Source organism: Miscanthus floridulus, chromosome 8 (genome assembly GCF_019320115.1).
Source record: "Miscanthus floridulus cultivar M001 chromosome 8, ASM1932011v1, whole genome shotgun sequence".
Taxonomy (NCBI): domain Eukaryota; kingdom Viridiplantae; phylum Streptophyta; class Magnoliopsida; order Poales; family Poaceae; genus Miscanthus; species Miscanthus floridulus.
Window position 1 is genome coordinate 68,259,891 of NC_089587.1, and position 16,871 is coordinate 68,276,761.

A 16,871-nucleotide genomic window follows, 5' to 3' on the forward strand; every position below is an offset into this window, starting at 1 on the left:
GTCTATTTTTGGTGCTACACATCATAGACTATGATAAAAAAAGATACTATGGACCATATTGTGACTACAGGAAACCGTATCCGATGGGACTAATGTGCTATTACCGCTAGCACGTCCATTCCACCCCCCCCTCCCCGGCTGGTGATCATCAGATCCGGCGCTGGAATCCTCCCCTACCTCCCATGCTCCCTTCCCTCCTCTTTTAGCACTGAGTTCACCCTCCTTGCAGGCATCTTCCCCAAGTCCAGACGAGATACTTACTTCCTTGAGCTCCTGTTCCGCCAGCTACCTGAGCCCACGATCTCCCCTCCATCACTGGTCATTCCGAAGCGCCACCCCAACCTCGAGCTCCTCTTCCGTCGGTTGCTTGAGCCCACAAGCTCCCCTCCATCATTGGCCGTCCCAAGGGCGACCTCGAGTGGGCCTTCTTGGAGCGCTACCCAACCTCAAGCTCCCTTCCACCGGTAAGCGGACACCATGAGAGTCGGGGCTCAAATTTGAGGACTATTGCTCTTAAGAAAAAAAAATCTTCTTTTTTCATACCTCCCTTCTAAAAAAGTGTTCAGGTGCACAGCAAGAGAATCACATGAGTCTTGGGTCACATGTAGCAGTATCTCAGTTGTATTACTGACTCTTAATAAAGACCTCTCGCTGACCTTTAATAATAAATAAATATATGGAAGGTGTAACCGGAAAAAAATAATCGACAAATAACGTGGTATTAGAAAGACTGCATTAATTGAAGAAAATAAGTTGCAACTTTGCAATAAAAATAACTTAAATGTTAATTGATAAATTATCACAAAAAAAATACAAATTTACAAATTAAATAGATGTTCCACTATGCACAGGAAAATAGTGAAATTCTAGACTAAATTTCAAATTCGATAAGAGAGTACCTACTAAAAACAACAAATAAGTGCACTATGCATATAAGTAATAGAAAGTCAATTTAGGATAAAAGAGTAGAAAAAATAAGAATAATATAAGTATTTTCAATATCCATGACACCATGTATAAAGTATAACCCATCAACTGAAACATACGTGCTTTATATACGAACTACTTCATATATAAAGCAACAATCTTGAGAATAGATAAGATGAAATCCTCAACATTGAAGTATAAACCAATAAATCATTGTGTGGATAACAAATGCATACAAGATGAATAAACTAACCTATAGGAATGCACTGTTGTCGGCTATTATATTAGCACAGTTAATTGAAATGTTATATATAAAGAACTTTTTCTATAGTACCTAGTACTGCCTAGCAGTTATGTAATATTGTCATCTACGCTGACCATCATTCTGAATCCAATGGTTGATAATGATAATCCATGATGCATATATGATTATTAGGTCTTTTAGATACATATCACAATCAAAATGAGGAGCTACCACTACAAAATGAATGAATATATTAAGGTTCCCATTATTGAATAATGGTTAAATTTTAAGTGGCATCTCTTTGGCATATACTCAAAGGATACTCCAGCAGCATCAGATATGAGAAACCTCGTCCAAAAAGAGATGGATAATAAAGAACCTATATAAAAGTGGTTCAAAATGGAAAAAGAATAATATATGTATCACCAGATTGCTTGCGGGGTACCTCAAGTCAGACACATCGTTGTCACTTGAGGAGATACAAAATGCTCTACTAGCCCTAGCCCAGGGAGATGAGAATACTATCATCTGCATGGAGATGCTCCTCCATGCTCTTCAGGTGGCTCCTCGAGGTCAAGGCCGTGTGAGCAAGCAAGAACAGCATGACCTCAACCTCATAACTCCCAGCTCCTCCGACACAGACGATCTTCACTTCCGAGTGATGGTCCTCTGTTACGGCAAGCTGTCCAATGACTACAAGAGCTGCCTGCAGTACCTGAGTGCCTTCCTCCACGAGAAAAGCATCAGAGGACAAGCTTGGCGAGAAAAGCATCAGCAATACCTATCGACTGAATGTCTTGGATCTCGAAGGATGCAAAGGCCTGAAGAAGCACCACCTGAAGAGCATCTGCAATTGCAAGACCATACAGACGCTTAAATATTTGAGCCTCCGGAACACTGATGTTTCCAGTCTTCCCAAACAGATCCGGGAACTCTGGCTGCTGGAGACGCTTCGGCAAACCAAGATCGATGCCTCCTGCACAGAGTGCATCAATCTACGCAAGCTGAAGCATCTTCTTGCCGGTGATGGGAGCACAGCAAGCAGGACTGGGGAGTCGCTCTCCACTGTAAGGATGCCGGCCAACATCAGTAAGATGACTGAAATGGAGGTATAAATAGCTCTTGCATCAGCATATCCATAGCGTTGCTAAAATATTTGCAACATTTTATCATGCAAAAATAAAGGCCACAACTCAGAAATCATGCATAGAAGGTACGGTACGGTTCAAATTGGCAACAGTTTTCGGCTCGGATTTGCTAAAATCAGTCACCATAAAACCCTAAAAAACCATTGAAATTTCTGACTTCAGATGAGCACCTAAATATAGGTTGTCTTAGACACATTGTAAAAATTATGTATCTAAAAAAGTCAAAACGATGTACAATTTGGAATGGAGGAAGTACCCAAAATATTTTCTGTTGTCTAATTACACCAACAAAGTACTCCCGAATAGCTAGTTTATTGTGTATCCTTCTAGTCATGTCATTTTCTTCTGGCACAAATGGCAAAAGTGTTTTGTGTATTCAATTGCTCATTATTTAATTCAGACTCATGCAGTTTATCATCACAATTAAGAAGGCAATGGCAAAGAAATTAAAAACAAAATAAAGATGCATTAAATTATTATCATGTGCAACTAAATGCTCATCTACTGTGGATGTATGATGTATCTACCTCCATCCTGAGTTAATAGCATTTAGAGAAGTATATAACAGAATAGTGCTTCTAAAAACAATACAAAAGTGATTTGTTTTTTTTCCACAACCCGAATTTCATTATCTAAGAGCAACAGAATTACAGCAAGTTCAGGTTCAAACGGAAATTAGAAGGATCTAGACTCTGGAGCATACAGCCCTACTTGTCAATGCCTCTAATCACACAGGGATCACAAAGCAAGGCCTGATACTACTGGGAACGCTGGATGGAACGTGTAACATATATACCACCGAGCAATTACCATTTAACAACGACAAACCTTTAATGCGTTATGCAAACGGCACGCAGGCGGCAACTTAAGAAGACATGATTAGCGGCAATTTTTTTGTGACAAATCTAGAGACTTCTGTAATTGGCAGAAGTATCCATTTGACTTCACAATCACTGATCTGAACCAAAACACAAGCTATCTAAGAGTAGCATGCACAGATAACATTATTGGTCACAGAGGACGCAGTCACCAATCACCACTAGCAAAAAAACATTATTGTTACAGCTAAGTTTCCGGGATAAGAACATACTAGAAAGCAACGCGCGGCATTGCTGCGCGCCTACGTGGAGTGCATATGTCAAGGACCTCAGGTCCTAGGGTAGCTGGCCCCTGGCTACGGAGTTCGTAGCCACGGTCCGTCTTCTCCGGCGAGGTTTACTCCTCCGCCGTAGGCTTAGGTTAGTTGAGAGAGAGAGAGAGGTGGATTTAGGCGATAATAATCTTCCTCTCAGCCACTCGTGGTGGCTTCCTCCTGCGCGGCTGCGGCTCTGGCCGCGCGCTCTGTGGCGCGCCGCACGTCGCGGGCCCGCCGGCGCCTGGTATACGTGTGGCCCCACATGACATCTCTCCCCCCCTCGAGGTTCAGCTCGTCCTCGAGCTGAAATGCCGGAAACCGGGCGGTGAACGGCTCGACGTCTTCCCAGGTGGCTGACGCGGCGGACTGGCCCCTCCACTGGACCAGGACTTGACGAACGCCGCGAGCGAGGCGGTACCGAACTGCGCGTTCGGGTTCCGGAGCGACGGCACCGTAGTGGATCGGTGGCAGCGCTGGTATAGCTTGCGGGGGAGGGCCGTTGAACTTCTTGAGTACGCCGACGTGAAAGACATCATGCAGGCGGGCGCGGGGCGGTAGGTCGAGGCGCACCGCGACGTCGTTGATCACCTCCGTGACGCGGTAGGGGCCATAGAACTTGGGCTTCAGCTTGCCCGTGACCGGCTGCTGCAGGGACGCCGGGGTGCGATGGCGAAGGCGGAGAAGGGCCCAGTCGCCCACCTGGTAGGACACCTCCCGGTGGTTCTTGTCGTAGTGCCGCTTGTGAAGCGCCTGCGCCTGCTCGAGACGGTAGCGGACATCCTCGAGAAAAGCAGCCCGCTCCTCCATGCTCTTGGCGACGGCCGCCACGCGAGTGTCGCCCGGCTCATATGACCGGATGGAGGGAGGGTCCCGGCCGTAGACGACCCTGAACGGCGTGTCCTTGAGGGAACTTTGGTAGGCGGTGTTGAAGACGAACTCCGCCCATGGGAGCCAACGGAGCCACTGCCTCGGCCGATCTCCTGTGAGGCACCGGAGATACATGATGATGACCCTGTTTGCCGCCTCGGACTGCCCATCCGACTGAGGGTGAAAGGCAGTGGACATGTGCAGCTTCGTGCCCATCAAGCGCATCAGCTCACGCCAGAAGGTGGACGTGAAGATCGGGTCGCGGTCGGACACCAGCGACTGTGGAACTCCGTGCAGGCGGACGATGTCGGTGAAGAACGCCTGAGCGACGGACTCGGCGGAGTACGGGTGCGCCAGAGGGATGAAATGGCAGTACTTGCTAAACCTGTCCACCACGGTTAAGATGACAGACTTGCCCTTGACGCGCGGGAGAGCTTCGACGAAATCGAGGGCAATGTCCGTCCACACGCCTTGCGGCACGGGCAGGGGCAGCAGCAGCCCTGCGGGGTGCAAATGCTCCGACTTGTATCGCTGACAAGTGGCGCAAGCCCTCACAAAATCCTGCACAACCTGCTTCATGTTAGGGAAGTGAAAATCACGCCGCAGGCGGTGGAGCGTGCGATGGACGCCCTCGTGGCCCTCCTCGTGTACCGCGGCCACGATCTCGGGAACGAGGGAGGACGTCGGGGGATGTAGAGGCGCCCGCTGAACTGAACCATGCCGTCGACCACGGTCCATGGGTCCTGGCGTGTCCCAGCGCGCACATCGTCCTGGAGCGTGACGAGGGCCGGGTCGGTGAGCTGGGCCTGGCGGAGGCGCGTGATGAAGTCGAAGCGGGGGCCCGAGAGCGCCAAGATGGTCCCGGTCTCCTCGGTGTCGCGGCGGGAGAGGGCATCGGCCACCGCGTTCGCATTCCCGGGCTTATATTCGACCGAGAAGTCGAAGCCCAAGAGCTTGCCAACCCAATGGTGCTGAGGGATCGTCGCCAGCCTCTGGTCGAGTAGGTATTTGAGGCTGTAGTGGTCTGTCTTGACGACGAAACGACGGCCCCACAAATACGGCCTCCAGTGCCGGACGGCGTGGACGAGGCCGATGAGCTCACGCTCGTAGGCCGCGAGCGAGCGATGGCGAGGCGCCACGGGCCTGCTGAAGAACGCGATCGGGTGCCCCTCCTGGATCAAGACCGCGCCGAAGCCGTACGTGGATGCGTCGCACTCGACGATGAACGACTTGGTGAAGTCGGGCATGGCGAGGACCGGCGCCGAGGTGACCGCGGACTTGAGGGCGTCGAAAGCCGCGGCCGCCTCAAGGGACCAGGAGAATCCGTCCTTCTTGAGTAGAGCCGTTAGCGGTGCAGCGACGGTGCCGTAGTTGTGGACGAATTTGCGATAGTACCCCGCCAAGCCGAGGAAACCCCGCACCGCCCTAGCCGACCGCGGTGTCGGCCAGTCGTGGATGGCCTGTACCTTGGCCGGGTCCATGGCGACGCCCGCCTCCGAGATGACGTGGCCAAGGTAGGCGACGGAGGTGGCGCCGAAGGCGCACTTAGCGCGCTTGACGAAGAGTTGGTGGCGGCGGAGCTCGGAGAGGACGACGCGGAGGTGGCGCAGGTGATCCGCCCAAGTCGAGCTGTAGATTAGAATGTCATCAAAGAAGACAAGAACGAACCGACGAAGAAACGGCCGCAGCACGTCGTTCATCAAGGCCTGGAATGTCGCCGGGGCGTTGCACAAGCCGAACGGCATCACCAGAAACTCGTAGAGGCCATCATGGGTGCGAAAGGCGGTCTTGTGGATGTCCTCCCGGCGCATCCGCACCTGGTGGTACCCGGACCGCAAGTCCAGCTTGGTGAAGAAGCGCGCCCCGTGAAGCTCGTCCAGGAGTTCGTCGACGACGGGGATGGGGAAGGCGTCCTTGACGGTGAGAGCATTGAGCGCTCTGTAGTCGACGCAAAACCGCCACGACCCATCCGCCTTCTTGACGAGGAGGACCGGCGATGAGAATGCCGAGTCGCTGCGGCGGACGATGCCCTGCGCGATCATGGCGGCGCACTGCCGCTCCAACTCGTCCTTGTGGGCCGCCGGGTAACGATAGGGCCGCACCGCGACGGGGGCCGCGTCGGGCTTGAGGACGATGGCGTGGTCGCGGCCGCGCGGTGGAGGCAGCCCGGTCGGTTCGGCGAAGACGTCCGCGAACGTGGCCAGCAGATTGTCGAGGAGGGAGCCGCTCGCGTCGACCGAGTGGGCGCGCGCGCCGAACGGCGAGTCCACCCCACGCCAGCAGACGTCGCGCCCGTGGAGGTTGAAAGACATGGTCCGCGCAGGGAACGTCCCAGGTGATGCGCTCCAGCGTGGTCATCCACTGCGTGCTGAGGACCATGTCATACCCGGCGAGCGGCATGACGTAGAGGTCGACGCTGAAGTCCAATCCGTCGATGGAGATGGGCGCGCGGCGGAGAACGCCCGGACAGGCGACCTTCTCGCCATTGGCGACCGTCGCGGTGAGCCGCGGACGTGGCTGGATGGGCAGCCCCTGTGCGCTGGGCGGCGGCCTCCCCGATGAAGTTGTGCGTCGACCCCGTGTCGATCAGGGCGACGAGGGAGGCGGCGCCCACAGCCACGCGAAGCAGCAGCGCGGTGTTGGTCGGCACACCCGCGACGGCGTGGAGGGAGAACACGGGCGACTCCGTGTCCGGCGTGTCCTCGCCGTCCCCGCCATCATCGTCGTCGTCCACGCTGTCCACAAAGAACAACCGTTTGCAAACCTTGTTATGCCCGCGACTGTACTTCTCATCACAGTTAAAGCACAGCCCTAGGTGGCGCCGTTCATCTTGTTCCGCTTGGTTCAGGCGCTTGATCGGGCGGCCCTCGGCAGACGCTGTGGGTGCCGCCGGCTTAGCCACGAGTTGTGGGGACGGGCGTGATCCGGGCGTCGGCAGCATTCCCCGGCCAGGTGCCTTTGGCGCGGAGGCGTAGTACTGCTCCAAGAGCTCCATCTGGCGCGCGAGGCTCATGGCCGCCGCCAAAGACTGCGGATTTTGGTTCTGCACCTGGAGGCTGAGCGGGGGGAGGAGACCGCCCGTGAACAACTGCACGCGCTGCGCTTCGTCGAGGTGTCCCGCGCGGGGCAGGAGGGCTTGGAAGCGATCTTGATATTCCTCCACCGTGCCCGTACGCCGGCAGGACGCGAGCTCGAAGAGGGGGGCCGAGCGTAGCGGCGGCCCGAAGCGGAGGTTGAGAAGCTCCTTGAAACGCGGCCACGACGGCGTCCCCTCGTCCTCCTGGAGTTGCATGTACCACAGCTGCGCCGCGTCCTGGAGGTTGTAGGATGCCATCCACACCCGTTCTTCCTGCATGATCCGCTGCTGCCTGAAGAAAGACTCGCACCGGTTGAGGAAGATCAGTGGGTCACTCTTGCCGTCGTAGTGGGGAAACTCGGGCCGCCAGTGCTTGGGCGGTCGGTCTTGATGGTGCTCGCCCCCGGATCCCGGTCGCGCACCGGACGCGGACGAACCAGCGATGGAGAGGTCGGCGATCGCCTTGGCGTTAGCCTCGATCGATTTTTGCATCAGGGCGACGGACTTGGTGAGCGCCTCGAGGGAGGCTTTGAGGTCATCCCCCATGGTGCCTGGGCAGGATGCGACGGACGACGAGGGTGAAGATGCAGCGATGGCGGCGGCGGCTGGTGGTGGGGTGCGGGTTGCGGCGGCTGGTGGTGTGGCTGAAGGCGCGGCGGTTGACGGTGAAGAGGATCGACGTGACCGTGATACCAGGTTGTCAAGGACCTCAGGTCCTAGGGTAGCTGGCCCCTGGCTACGGAGTTCGTAGCCACGGTCCGTCTTCTCCGGCGAGGTTTACTCCTCCGCCGTAGGCTTAGGGTAGTTGAGAGAGAGATGGATTTAGGCGATAATAATCTTCCCCCTTCAATTGTTCACGGGATTACACTTAATAGGCCAACCGGCCAACAAACTTGGCAACAACCAATTCTAAAAATAGGGAAATAACCTCTCCTAAACTTAAGGAAGTAAACAAAGGAAACTAATCAAATCTTCCTCTCAGCCACTCGTGGTGGCTTCCTCCTGCTGCGGCTGCTGCTCTGGCCGCGCGCTCTGTGGCGCGCCGCACGTCGCGGGCCCGCCGGCGCCTGGTATACGTGCTGGCCCCACATGACAGCATACCATTTTGATCCAGTTTGGTCATGCATTTTTGTTGCCCCGACCTGTTGGTTGCTTCTTTTTTATGAAGCAATGATGCATAATTTGGGGATTTGGCTACTGTAGAATTCGGTGATTGTCTATAGGCTAAGGATTGTAATAGAATAGCCAGTAGGTAGTTCGTCATGGAAGGACATTAGAGGATGTTGCCGATTGTACTGATAAATCATCATATTTTTCTGAGCTAAAACAAATTTTGCATGAATTTTGCAATATTAAATGATATCTTAGGATTTTTTATTGTATAAATTCTCTAGGAAAAAATACGTGGATAATGTTTAGCAAAATATATTTTCATAACTTTTTGGTAAAGTCCATTTGACCCTTGGACTATCAATGTAGTTCATTTTATCTCTCTCATGACTGATGTGGCGCCACGTAGGTTAAAACCACCGTAAAAAAAGAAGAAGAAAAGAAAAGTGGTAATATTTATGAATTATTATACCGAACAGGTATCATCGGATTACTTATATATATAATATAATTTTATATGGAGACATAAATGTTGATACAATTTTATATAAACTTGGTCAATATTAAGAAAATTTGACTCAATTTAAACCTAGAGTTATACTCCTTTGGGATGAAGGGATCAGGAGCAGCAGGTAACTAAATATATATGTACCTGTTGATATAGTGATTTGCTAAAAATATGCAGCAACACTGCAATATGATAATGTTTCCAGCTTGATGTCACTTCGTAGGTCCTACTTAGTTAGCATACTTTTAGCTTGAGCAATCGGAATAGCTAAGGGCAGCTCCAACAATTGGCTTTTAAGCTAGCTCTAAGCATTTTTCTCATATTTTAATAGAAGAGAGAGAAAAGATAGCTCTTAATCAAGAGCTAAGCTCTTACACACATTTTAATGTTATATGAGAGTGTCATGTGGGGCTATCCATGTTAAAAGCTATGTGCTAAAAGTTAGCATTATTGAAGAAGTTGGCTTAGAGCTAGTAAATAGCTCTAACCATTGCGGGTGCCCTAAGAACTTATAAATGATCGAATTTACATGGACCTTGTACCTGCTGAAGGGGGGTCACTCCTATGTAGAAGGAAGAGGTGCTAGATTCTGAGGTTCACAGATATATATGTGTGACACAAGCTAACTAATGAACATATATGATTCTATAGTTTTTGCAAGGTTGACTTAAACAAATAGGGAATATGGCATCATCATTATGCTTAGAAGACCTTCAGCATACTTAAAAGTCAAAATTGTAGGTCACTTATATTGAACATCTTCGAGAGAAGCTGAAAATAGTCTTTTATGCTATCCAGCTATAGTTCTTGTAGTTTGATAAATATATTTTAGCAATAGGATATATGATTGTATCTGGATGCTGGAAAAAGCATGAAGGAGTAATTGTAGATTTTCTGAAAGCATATTTCAACATAAGAATATAGGGTAGAACGATAGAAATAAGATATATCCGAGGTCTAACATGAAGACTGCAATTTTGGGCATGCAAAGATGGCTTTATTCAGAGCATTTGTAGCACAAGCTATTCTTTAGCTACACATCTAGTTACATGATCTATTTTCAGGAACATCTATACATAATTCACTGCTAGTAGGTAGTAACTTATCATAAAAGCAGCCATCTTGCACACTAACTACCAGGTAAAATTGTCAGATGGAGTCCCTTCCTCAATATGGAGTGCTTTTGTATAGAAGAGAAGCGAGGAACAGAGCTGTCAGAGTAATGGATAGATCAATGAAGGAATGGTTTTGCATGAGCACACCTTGGCATAAGAACTCCATCTGTACACAAATTTATACATGCAGGTGCGATGGAGCAGTGCTCATCATATAGTGAGTTGATCAAAATTCTCTTAGATTAAGAGTATACAGAGGCACATGATTTTTCACTTTGGTGAACTGACGTAGCAATGTCAAATATCTATAGGAAGCATACTTGAACAGATAAAGATGTCATGTACCAAAAGGCAAGAAAATGTCCATACCTGTATGTCTGTAAGTTTCAGAGGTTTGGCATTTTCACAGACACACAGTGGGCACTGCGTTAACGCCGGATAAATGATGCAGCGGTGGAAACAAACAAATATTCTAACTATAAAATGTGATGGCATGATGTTTGCATAGGCAATAAAAAGGGAAATAAGATGAACTCAGCCGATTCACTCTATCCTTGATTTTTTTTTTCTTCTAGGAGCTCTGCAAGCTTATTTGGAGAAGGCCACAAGAAGATACAGCAATCATTGATTGCTTTCCGTCTTTAATTATTTCCAGCCAATCTAATATAATGGACTTTGTATATAGCTGTTGCAAAGAATATCAATGTACTTTAGAGGCGATGTCTTGGAGATTCGAAGTACCTCTGTACTATTGTAGTATAGCTACTTGGTTTGCTGTCAGATAGAGTGTAGACTATGGACATGTAGCACATGAACCAGCATGAGCAATGGAGGAACCTTTGTGGATGCAGTCCGTTAATCGTGTATCATCAGAGACAGAGAGATTGCCGGGAACCGAGAACTGGGCTCTTTTCAGAGACGTGGAGGAAGCACAAACCTCCGTGTGTCTAGTGAAGGCGCAGAGGAAGACGAAGCCACCGCCGCCCACCGCTGCAGCAGCTGCGCTTCTCCTGAAGGGCGACATATCGCCTCCAGCCGCCGGCTTCGGTCTCAGCTCTGGCTTCGCGCTTGCCATCTCGCTTCTGTCAGAAGAAGGCTTGGGCCCGGCAGGATGGGCACAGCAAACCCATCGGCGCGCCGCTTCGCCGTTGCGTCGCACCTGCGCCGTGCGCGGCTCTCTCCTCCTGGCATTTCAACGAAACATGGTGGGTGTTCTTGTTCATATCGAAACGACAGCAACCAGGACCGAGTCCAGACCTTCTTCGCGGTGACAGCGGTGCCCGCGCGTCTGCTATGCGCCTGGCAGCGGTGAAAGCTCCCGCACGCGCCTGGCTGGCTGACGGTGGAGCCTGCACGTGCCAGGCCCGAGGTGGCTCCTAACAGGCGACGGTGTAGCCCACACGTGCCAGGCCAGCGGCCTCGGTCACCCCGGCGTGGACGAGAGGGGCGCGGGCATGATGGCTCCGGCCACCCCGGCGCGTGTGGGGGGCTCAGGCGCGGCAGGACGGAGACGGAGCCGGCGAAACGGACGTGCGGTTTCCTGATGATTCTCGAACGCCCGTGCTGGTGGCGTAATGGGTGAAACCCGAACCGATCCGCAATCCGCAATCGGATGGCCCATATTGTGAGTTCGCTCGATCCAACGGCTCACGGGTTATCGGATGACGTGGATACCGGGTCTGCCGGAACCTTGGCTCTGGATTAGAGATATAGAGATTCAAATGCATAATTTAGTTTATTATAAAATATAAATTAACACAAGGACAGATAACATGATCAGCCACTAACAAAATATGAGTATGCAGCTCAATAAAACAAAATAGTTACTATAAGATCTGTTCAGCATACATGCAAAATTGCAAACTGATGTTCAGAGAATGTACACATCAGGAGATGATCAACCAGAGCAATACTTTGCTGTCGGCTGAGGATCGGACAGACCTCCCCGACCAGCGCAAGGCAACCCCGTCCCTCGTCTATGGTGTTCTACTTTCATGTTGTTGTAGTCATGTTCAGGCATTCAGTTATCTTAGTTTCAGTTTCAGCACCTAGCTTTGTTATCTGTATCACCCTAATCGCTCCCTCTGCTGCTAGGCCCAGCAAGGAGCCTGTTGTAATCGTGTTTCATCCATGAATCAAAGTTGCCTTGCTTACAAGTTCGTGTCCTGGAATGTCAGCGGGTTAGGCAAATCTGATAAACTTGATATCGTCAGAGATTACATCTCCAGGGACGCCTCATCGTGTCTGTCTCCAAGAAACGAAATTGAGCTCTCTGGATAACCGGCTCCTGCGCTCCTTCATTCCCTCCACTCTTGCCTCCTTCCAGGAAGTCCCTGTCTGACGGCTCCGGGGTGGGGGGGGGGGGGGGGGGGGGGGGGGGGGGTGGGGGGGCGGCGGTGGAGGGGGAATTCTCACCGCCTGGAACGACTCTTTTTGCTGCACTACCGTTCTCCACCGATGATACCCTCTCACAACTTCCCTGCGCTCCACCTACTCTGAGCACTCGCTCACCATCACGAACGTGTATGGGCCGGCTGATCATAGTGCCACTGATGATTTCCTAGATAAGCTTCAGTCTTTGTCTGACAGCATCACAGGCCCTTGGATCCTTGTGGGCAATTTCAATCTTACCAGAACCCCATCCGAAAAGAACACCCCTTCTGTCTCCTCCACCAACTCAGATAAGTTCAACAGCTCCATAAACTCCTTGGGCCTCATAGAACTTCCACTTCTTGACCGGCAATATACTTGGAGCAACAAACGCGCGATCGTATCAATAGTGGACCTAGCTCGTAGTCACTTGCATGCTTTTTACTTCTCTTCTCTGTGTGATATCTCTATTTGATTTTCTCCATCTGCAGAAAGATGATACGTGACCCCACTTCGGGCCCTGATCAACATCTCCTTCAGCTCCTTATACCCTGATACCAGCCTGTCTTCAGCCATTGGAGGCACCTCTGACCACGTCCCTTAGTCATCTCTATCCCCACCTCCATCCCAAAATCCAAGATTTTCCGCTTCAAACGTGCCTGGCTTCATCTCCCCTCCTACATCTCTTCTGTCTTGCCGGCTTGGTCTATGGCTCGGGTCTCTCCAGATGCTACAGCCTCCCTGGTGGCTCAGGTAAAAGCAGTCCGCATGGCGTCAAAGGTTTGTACTTGGCGCAATCGCTACCCCCCCCCCCCCCCCCCCTGAATTTTACAACAATTGCAAATTCATTATTCTGCTGATTGACCTATTTGAAGAATACAGGCTCCTCAATGCTGGGGAGCGCCGCCTCCGTAGTTTGTGTCAGGAAAAACTGCAGACTATCATCAAACAGCGCGCAGCATTCTGGAAGCAGCGAGGGAAATGCCGATTCATCAAAGAAAGTGATGCCAACACCAGCTACTTCCATACCAGGGCCACTGTCCGCCGGCACAGCAACAAGATTGCCACTGTGACCATTGGTGAGGATGCTTTAACCGCTCATTGTGACAAGAGTGATGCTCTCACTGCATACTACACCACTATCTTGGGCGCCAGGGACCATACCAGCTGGGGTTTTAATCTGTCAGCACTCTATGAGGACAGTGATCAGGTGCAGGAGGATCAACTAACTGCTGCATTCAGTCAGGAGGAAGCATGGTCAGAGCTGAGAGGGATGAACATCAACAGTGCACCTAGTCCAGATGGGTTCGGCCCTGCATGGGTACCGAGCTACTTGGACCACAACGGCAGCAAGCATTATGAATTTCCTCCAGAACTTTCACTCAGGGACAGTGGACACTGCAAGAATCAATAGAGCACACATTGTCCTGCTGCCCAAATTCCCAGGGGCTACTTCTCAGAAGGATTTCAGGCCTGTTTCACTCCAAAACTGCCCAGTCAAGATCCTCACCAAAGTCCTAACCTCAAGACTCCAGCAACAGATTGGAAAGTTGATAGATGTTGATCGGACCGGCTTCCTGAAGGGCAGATCAATCTCTGAGAATTTTGTCTAAAGGGCGTACCCAGTGCAGAGAGCTCCCGCTCGGTGCAGGGTCTGGTGAAGGGTGTCAGTGGCAAGCCTTACCCTCGCCTGTGCCACGGAATTAGTGCAATGCTGCCATATGAGAAAAACCCCCACTGTTGTCCTGAAACTCACTTCTGTTGTCCTGAAACTCACTTTGCAAACTGGAAAAGCCTTCTAGATATCCTGCAAGTAAGAGGGTTCCCGCCCCTTTGGTGCAGGTTGGATGGAGAAATTACTGAGCTCCTCACACTCTGCGATTATGCTGAACAGCTCTCCAGGGCCATGGATTCGGTGCAAACGGGGACTGCGGCAAGGAGATGCCCTCTCCCCATACCTATTCCTACTAGTGGCTGAGGTTCCGCAGAAATATATCAAAAAGGATGGCAGATTCAGACACCCCATCACTGACGGTCCCTGCCCCATACTTCAATATGCGGACGACACACTACTATTAGTTCAGGCTGAGATCCCTGACATAAGAAGACTGAAAGTGCTCCTGGACAGTTTCACAATGGCAACCGAACTCAAAATCAACTTCACGAAGAGCACGTTGGTTCCTATGAACGTGCAGCCACAGAAGGTGACCCGAATTGCAAATATACTTGGCTGCCAGCTAGCGAGCTTCCCACAGGTCTACCTTGGTCTGCCACTTTCCAACACTAAACTGAATATCGCCGCTTTTGCCCTGCTCATTGCCAAGGTGGACCGTTGGCTATCAGGTTGGCAAGGGGTGCTGCTGAATCACGCAGGCCATTTGATTCTCGTCAATTCAGTGTTGGATGGGTTGGCGACATACATCATGCAAGCATTGCCGCTGCTGGTTGGGGTGATTGAGCAAATAGACAGCAAGCGTCGGGCATTCCTCTTGAAAGGCTCGGAAAAAGCTTCAGGAGCAAACTGCCTGGTGGCCTGGGAGACAGCTCAGAAAACGAAAGAGGAGGGCAGGCTAGGTGTGAAACATCTCGCAACTCAGAATGCCTGCCTCCTGCTTAAGTTGATTCACAGATTGTATCAGCCTGGGGAATCGAGTTGGTCCAAGTGGGTGCAACAGAATGCAAGCCTTGCCGACTTGGTTAACACTGAAGCGGGCAGTCACTGGGACTCCATTGTTGAACTCCTGCTGGCATACAGGAGTATCACGAAGGTTTTGATTGGGAACGGTGCAGACACCTCCTTCTGGGAAGGCAATTGGCTTGGCAGTGAACCTCTTTCAACCTCTTTTGCCGCACTCTACAGCCATGCCACCAAACGTCATCTATCCGTGAAGGACGTAGCAACAGGAGGACCTGACCGCCAGCTTTGTTCCGAGAATGTCCAGAGCTGCAGCGATGGAATTGGAGATAGTCCAGTCACTTGTGGCTACAATCCATCTGTCTGATCGGCAAGACGAGCGAAGCTGCTGCTTTGAATCCGTCCCAGGAAAACTTGACACGGCGCAGATTTACCGTGCATCTAGAACAACCGGAGAAGCAAGCGACCTATTCAAATTCGTGTGGTGCAACCATGCAACCCCTCAGGTGAAATTCTTCGGCTGGCTCCTCCTGCAAGACCGGATCCAGTGTAAGGCCATCCTGCTGCCGAGGCATGTGCTGGACAATGACATCTGTGAGTTGTGCCAATCAACCTCTGAATCCGCAAACCACCTCCGCTTTGAGTGTTATGTGGCCAGGAGCTTCTGGAACTTACATTGGCTGGGGCGCAGTGGCCTTCCCCCCAGTCACTTAGTTGATGCACGTAGTACCTCCTGTTACCACCTCTCCTGAACTCCTCCCTACAATGCTTCTTCTTTGCTGCTGGAACATCTGGAAGCACCGACACGACGTTGTGTTCCGTGGGCTGCAGCCGTGCTTGACCCGGCTTCTCGTCGCCTGCCGTCAAGACGCCAATCTGTGGCAATGCCGTCTTCCAACTCATCTGGTTCACCTGCAAGGCAGTGGTCCCTTTGCCTGAGTCGAGTTCCGACTGCAATGTAATTTCCTCCTCTTATGCTGGGGTCAATTCCCCCCATCTTTTTATTAGTGGACCTGTAACTGTAACTGTTGGTGCCTCGAGCACCCTCCATCCACCGGCTTAGCTCTGGAATCAATGGAAAATCATTGAGGTCGGGGCGCTAACAACCCCCCCCCCCCCCCCCCCCCCCCCCCCCCCCCCCCCCCCCCCCCCCCCGCGGGGTGTTTCTTTTTAAAAGAGAGAGAGAGAGATGATCAATACAACTGTTAGTCAGCGTTTTTTGTTTTGTCCTTCTCTTGTGCAAGTCTATAGTATAGTATATGTTCTAGTCTATAGTATAGTATCTCTCGACAAGTTGCTCTCCCTCACTGTCAAGCATAGCAGTACAGAGCAGATACAAACCACAATTTTTTTCTTCTCTTGTGCAAGTGCAGCATACATAGGCGGCTGCTCAAATCATGTGCACCTAACTTAACGCTATGTGCTCAAAATACAAGCAGTGAGAAACAAACGATTTGCTATAAGCAGTGAGGTAGGGCACCTGCTGCGGCTGCTTCTTAGACGGAGAGGAGGGAGGCCGGCCGCCGTCGCGGCTGCCTCACCGGCGCACGGCGTTCTTTAGATGCGCATGCGCCGCCAGGAGGGAGCAGGGACGTGAATGAATCGAGGGAGGGTAGAGAGATGATGTCGGGAGGCCGGGAGGGGATGCGAGAGGGACGGAGCGAACGAAGCAAGGCCATTGCTGGCGTGAGAGGCGAGGGGCAGGCGGCGGCGCCCCGCACGGGCGCACGCACCAG

General features: G+C 51.3%; 1 long non-coding RNA gene across 2 annotated transcripts; it reads right to left on the reverse strand.

The window, feature by feature from the left end:
* Positions 1 to 1,610: 1,610 nt before the first annotated feature.
* Positions 1,611 to 16,871, reverse strand: LOC136476619 (uncharacterized). 2 transcript variants are annotated; one of them, XR_010763668.1, is made up of 4 exons: positions 16,616 to 16,871; positions 11,388 to 11,826; positions 11,068 to 11,314; positions 1,611 to 2,236 (listed from the first exon to the last, which is right to left on the reverse strand). It is a non-coding gene; the product is annotated as an uncharacterized lncRNA (long non-coding RNA). The 2 variants fall into 2 exon arrangements; XR_010763667.1 differs by having other exon boundaries at positions 1,611 to 2,269.